The sequence below is a fragment of the Heterodontus francisci genome, chromosome 45, assembly GCF_036365525.1.
Source record: "Heterodontus francisci isolate sHetFra1 chromosome 45, sHetFra1.hap1, whole genome shotgun sequence".
Taxonomy (NCBI): Eukaryota; Metazoa; Chordata; class Chondrichthyes; order Heterodontiformes; family Heterodontidae; genus Heterodontus; species Heterodontus francisci.
Genome location: NC_090415.1, coordinates 2,258,073 through 2,264,243, shown reverse-complemented (window position 1 = coordinate 2,264,243; position 6,171 = coordinate 2,258,073). Strand labels below are relative to the sequence as shown.

The 6,171-nt window shown below is 57.5% G+C and overlaps 1 pseudogene; it reads right to left on the bottom strand.

Moving 5' to 3' along the window:
- Positions 1-1,188: 1,188 nt before the first annotated feature.
- On the bottom strand, positions 1,189-5,726 carry LOC137356271 (epsin-1-like; annotated as a pseudogene).
- Between the last annotated feature and the right edge of the window lie 445 nt (positions 5,727-6,171).

Sequence of the window (6,171 nt, the reverse complement as noted above, 5' to 3'; positions counted from 1 at the left end):
TCGTGCTTCAGCTGCACAGTCCTGGATTAGACCAAACTTGGGAGTTACTGGGAGCGGGTTCTGGGCACTGCACCTCCAGAATGATTCGCTGCCCTTGGAGGGAGGGGCAGCGTGGCTTTACCAGAACGACATCCGGACGCGCAAGTGGGTTAAATTACGAGGAGAGGTGACACAAACGCGGGGTTGTATTCCCGGGAATTCAGAGCGTAGCGAGGAAGAGTGTCAGACAAGGGAATGGATCTCCTTCCCCCACATTGTTCAGCCACTGCACCCTTGCCTCGCTCCCCCAACACACACATTCGCGCTCTCCCTTTCTTTTCCCCCCCCCTCAGCACCCTGGGTTCTCTCTTCCTGTCCCTCGCCCGTCTCATTCGCTCACTTCTTTGCCCCCTCTTTTTTTTTCCTCCCCGAAGGCTTCCGTGCACAGAGGCCAAACGAGGGCCGCCGATTGCACCCATGTCGCTTTTTTTGCGGCAGTATAATAATTCTACCACGTCCCGAACGGTGAGGTCTCGCTCTCTCTCACCCTCCCGTCCAAACGCAGATGATACATTTTTTTTTACGGCTGTTTTATTCGACTGCTCTCGGACAGCCTCAAATCCCAGCAAGGCGGGGGAGGGGGTCACAGGACAAGGAATAGGCAATCGGGCTACTAGCCCCATTTTAAAACCTGGCCCAACAGCAACCCCCCCCCCCAGCAGCAGGATGTAACTGCAGCGTGACGTTTACATACAAAGTTTATATGCTAACTGAACGTTGGCACAAGACGAAACATACGAATGTAGAAATATTCTTTCTTGCCCTGTGTGGTAACCCCCTCGGAAACTTCATCTTTCAGTTGCTGCGAATCACTGGGCCGTGTCCTCTTGCCACAGGACACACCATCTGTGCAATAATCTCAGCACCTGTCTTGGGTACATACACATCTCTACAGTCTCTTTTTGTTTTCATTGGTCTGTTTTATTTTTTTTTCTCTCATCTTTTGCACTGAGACTCCCAACATTGGGGTTATCGCAGTCTTTACAGAAAGGAAAATGTACAGATCATCTTCTCCCCTCCCCCACCGCCACTTCCCGTCCCACTCCCCCGGGGAGAAATCTCTAAGTTACAGGCCGCGCGGCCTGGAGAAAAGGTCAAAACGGACGCGGTCTCCGCACAATATTCACATCCGCGATATATTTTTTAAAAAAAAATCTTACACCGGGGGCTCGAATTCCCGGACCCTCGCTGTGTCCCCCTCACCCGGAAGCATTCAAAAAGGAGAATTTGATGCGTGGCTGTACACTGACTCAATTTAACCCCACCCCCGCCCCGTGCTCTCATTTGAGAACACAAAGTCGGGAGAGATGGGCTGATTTAATTTGGCTAAAGTTCTGTTACATACATATATTATATATATATATTTTTCATATTTAAGATTCAACAGCTGTCAGAATAAATTATCATAAAAATGTACATTCATTTTGTAAAATAAAAAGAGGCAATATAGGTTTAAACCCTCCTCACTTCCCAGCACAAGCCGACTGATTGACGTCGACTGTTTAATTACATGATTTGCAAAGTTCGGCCATCCCGTTTTCAGTCAGCGGATTGCCCCCGAACACAGCATGACCGCGAACCGATTGCCCGATCATTCCGCCCCTGGGGTATCACCCTGCCAAAAAAAAAACAGGGCAGGGAGGAGAGCGGAGCGTGCCCTGCGCGGAGAGCTTTCCAAGGCTCCAAGCAGTCTTGACCTTCCCTATGCGAGCCCCGGGGCAACGAGGAGATGTGGTCAGGCTCCGACATCAAGGGGGGGGGAAAAGGCGATTCGCACGCTTCGGTGCCGGATCTGGGGGGGGGGGGGGGGTGAAGGGCGGCTGAAACGCGCCAGCGGTTTCCGTTCGCCGTCCGCACGCCACGTGAAATACTGCCTCTGCAATTCCGTCCTCCGCTTCTCGTCACCGGACAATCGTTGCTGCTTGAAAAATGGCTCTGAAGTTGATCAATTTTAACTTGAGGCAAAGACGCGGGAGGTTGGGGGGGAGAAGAGAGGGAGACGAGAAGATGGCGGTTGAGGCAAATCAGTGGGGTGGGGAAGGACAGCGGGAAGATATGGAAAAGGTCCAGAGGCTTTCCGTTTGCGATGGTGACGAACGGCACAGGTGAGGTGGAAGGGAAGGGGCTGAGGCGTGCCGTTATAGCAAGAAGGGGTTCGTGGTGCCGCCGACCGGCTGCGAGACGAAGCCATTCTGGGCGGCGGGCAACGCGACCAGGGGAGGCATGGCGGGGGGCGGGGCCAGGTGGAGGGGCAGGCCGGGGGAGGTGGCCGCCAGGGTCGGCACCAGGGGCGAGACGCAGGGGTGGCCGGCGGCAGGCAGGGGCGCCAGCGGGGCTGACACGGGGCTGGCCCGCAGCTGGTTGAGGGACAGGGTCTGGGGGGGCGCGGCCCCGAAGGGGTTGGTCGCCGAGGCGGTCGCTGGTCCTCCTGTCGGTGGGGGCGGGGGGGAAAAGAGACAATAAACAGGTTAGAGACGGCCCTGACTAACAGGCACCTCCCCCCCCCCCCACATGCAAACTCCTTCCCCCCCCCCCCCCCCCCCCCCCCACCCCACCCCCACCGCATTCACCCCATCTCTCTGTGCGGGCAGTCTTGGTGGGGGATTTGGATCTAGGATTTGGGCTCGGCCTCGGCCTTGCTCTCCAGCACTCTCTGCTGGATGCGGTGAGACGGGCACGCACGATTGCTCGCCATGAGCTCACCCCTCCGTGGCATTGCTCACGGTGGACGTGAGAGGCACCAAAATCTCCCCCCTCCCCAGCTGCGTCAAGGCCCAAGGCCCCCCCCCCCCCCGGGTGGGTGGTGGGAATTACGGGCTTCCCTCAAGCTTCATTCGCGAACGAAAACGAGCCTTACCTGCAGAGAGGAAGGGGTTTGAGGTCTTGACGCTGCTGTTGTTGGAGACCAGGGCGTCCAGATCCACGAGGGCGGCGTTCGGTCCCAGGAAGGACTCCGGCGTCTTGCGGGCGGCCACTGTTTGCTTGGAGCTGGGCGTCTCCGGCAGGGCGCCTCCCATCCCGGAGAGGTCGAAGAGGTCGGGACTCCTGCCCCCGTCCGAGCGAGGCATGGGCACCTCGCCCGCCAACAGGTCCGGCTCCCCTGCAGAAGAAGCAACCCGGAGGGACACATCGATGGGCGATTGGTGAGAGAACCGGGGAGGGAGGGAGACAAGGAAACATTATTCGACGCAGGGAGTTGTTGTGATCTGGGAACTCGCTGCCCGAAAGGACTCTCAGAAGGGGAACCGGGTAAATACTGGGGGTGGCAAATTTTGTCCGACGCATACAGAATACGATAAGCACGCGGTGGGTCTATGGGGAGAGGGGGGGTGGGGGGGGGGCGGGGAAGGCAGGACAAATGTGAGACAAACCTGCACCACTCTCCGGCATTGCCGCGGGCGCCCTCAAGGCATCGAAGTCCGAAAAATCGTCGCTGGCCACTCTGGGCGGCGCGAAGGGGTCAAAGGTCGGCTTCGCTGAGAGGAGGAGGAGAAGAGGGTGAGGTCAACACGGGATACAGCAGGGGCAGTCGACCCCTCAAGCCCGCTCCCTCCCCTCCCCAGCATTCAATCTGTGCCCGAACGATCTTCCACCTCAACTCCACATCCCGGACGAGCCCCCATATCCCTCGATTCCCCAGCGCCCAAAGATCCCTCCGTCTCCGTCTCGAATATACCCGACGGCTGAGCTTCCGCGGCTCTCTCCCGCAGAGGGAATTCCTCGGGAGTGAAGAAATTCCACCCCCCACCCCGACTTGGCCCCAAATGACTGACCTCTTATCCTGAGACTGTGACCGCACCACCCGCCGCTCCCCGGCTCAGTACCTGTGGGGTCACTGGGAGGTGGTGTGACCGCCGAGGCCGGAGTCAGCTGGGGCATCGGCGCCCAGGGGTCGACGGACGTCACAGCCTGGGCAGCGGGCGCGGAGAGCTGGGCCCAGGGCTCCAAAGGCACAGTAATGGTGGCCTGGGTACCTGGAAGGAAGCAGAGAGAAAAAGACAGACAGAATGAGCGGTGCCCACAGTTGGGGGTTACGGTCTCCAGTGAAGCCCTTCAACCCCTTCCAAACCCCACTTGACGAACATCCCCCTGGGGCAGAGAATTCCAAAGACTCGCCAGCGTCCGAGTGAAGAAATTCCTCCTCATCTCAGTCCTAAATGGCCTGTCCCCTTATTGAGACTGTGTCCGCTGGTTCTGGACTCACGGAGCCAGGGGGTAACATCCTTCCTGCGTCAACCCTATCGAGCCCTTGAAGCATTTTGTCGGTTTCAATGAGACGGCCTCTCATTCTTCAAAACTGGAGAATACAGGCCCAGTCTCCTCAATCCCTCTGGGACAGTCCCACCATCCCAGGAATCAGTCTGGTGAATCTCTGATGCACTCCCTCTATGGCAATAATATCCCTCTTTAGAGTAGGAGACCAAAATTGTACATAATACTCCAGGTGCGGTCTCACCAAGGCTCTATACAGTTGCACCAAGACATCTTCACTCCTGTACTCAAAACCCCTTGCGATCTGAAGACCAACATATCACCTACCGTCCTAATTGCTTGTTGCACCTGCGAATGGCCCGTTTATCCCTACTCTGATTTCTGTTAACCAATTCTCAATCCCATGTGCTCTAATTCTGCTCACTCCTGTGTGGGATCTTATCAAAAGCTATCTGAAAATCTAAATGTACTACATCCACCAGTTCTCCCAGATCTGTTCTCCTAATTACACCCCAAAAAAAACTCTCAAGAGGTTTGCCAAACATGATTTCCCTTTCATAAATCCACGTTGACTCTGCCCAATCAGATCATTATTCCCGATGTTTTCACATCCTTTAGAATAGATTCTCGCATTTTCCCTGCTGCTGACGTTCAAACTAACAGGTCTGTAGTTCCCCGTTTACTCGCTCCCACCTTTCTTAAACGGTGGGGTGACCACCTTACCCAGAGAGTCCCAGGAGTTGGAGACAGCTGTTGCCAGCGGGGCGGGGCCCCAAGATTCGCCCCCGGCGGGTCCTGGAGGGGGTACCTGGGCGACACCCCAGGGGTCGGGGGCCGCGACCACCGGCGGCGCCCCCCAGGGGATCGGCGACGGGCAGGACGAGCGGGACGGGGGCAGGGGAGGGGTCGGAGGGCACCCCTCCCCAGGGGTCACTGGCTGCCACTGGGGCGGAGGCCGTGAAGACGCCTGCCAAATCCATCAGAGAAGACTGGAAAAGAGAGAGAGAGAGACAAGGGGTTAGACGAGGTCAGAGTTCACAGGGTCGGAGGGCCGAAACTGCCAATCAGCTCACTCAAGTCCGAGAGTATATACATCCCCCTCCGACAGTGCAGCGCTCCCTCAGTACTGGCACCGGGGGTGGGGGGGGGGGGGGGGGGGGAGCGTCGGCCAGGGTTACGGAGAATACAGCAGAGTCGGAGGGACCTACCTCGCCTGTCCTCGGCACGACCGAGTTCTGCTTCTGACTCTCTTCAATGGCCATCTGCAGACGCAAGTCGTCCCCTCTCCGGAGTCGCTCTTCCTGTGGTGAGCAACACAGCAGGGCGTGAGGAGGAAAGCGCGCTGGGTCCCTCGAAACCCCTAACCCCCCCCCCCCAAACCCTCCGGGGCTGCTGGAGTGGTCGAAGGCACTATACAAATGCAATGTTACGGCCGGGCGCGTTAGGAACAGTGGACTTTGTAGAAGGGTCACGTTTTATAAACTGCGGATTTTTTTTTCTCTGACGTTGCTTTGAGAGTCAGGTGACCTCCCCTCAACTCAGCTTCAAGGCGTGACAGGGCTTTGGTTGACGAAACCAGCTCCAAGCTTTTTTTTTCCCAAGAGCGGAGACTGCGGGGGGGGGGGGGGGGGTGGCGCGCAACATCCCGACGAACAATGCGTTTCGCCCTCCCACGAGAGGACCAATGGTGGCAGCGGGTGCAGGTAGAGAGAGAGAGAGAACGCACACGACTGCTCCCAGAAAACCGATTCAGAGAAAGGCCGCCGAGAAGTAAAAAGGTCAGCAAGGATCACGAGGAATCGCCTGACTCACAGATGTCCGGGTCGGAAAGCCCTCGCAAGAAGCGAGCCAAAAGGGCACGACCGGGGGAGACCCAACCCAAGGCAACGAGGAGGAGGTGGGGACAAGTAACTGCAGAGA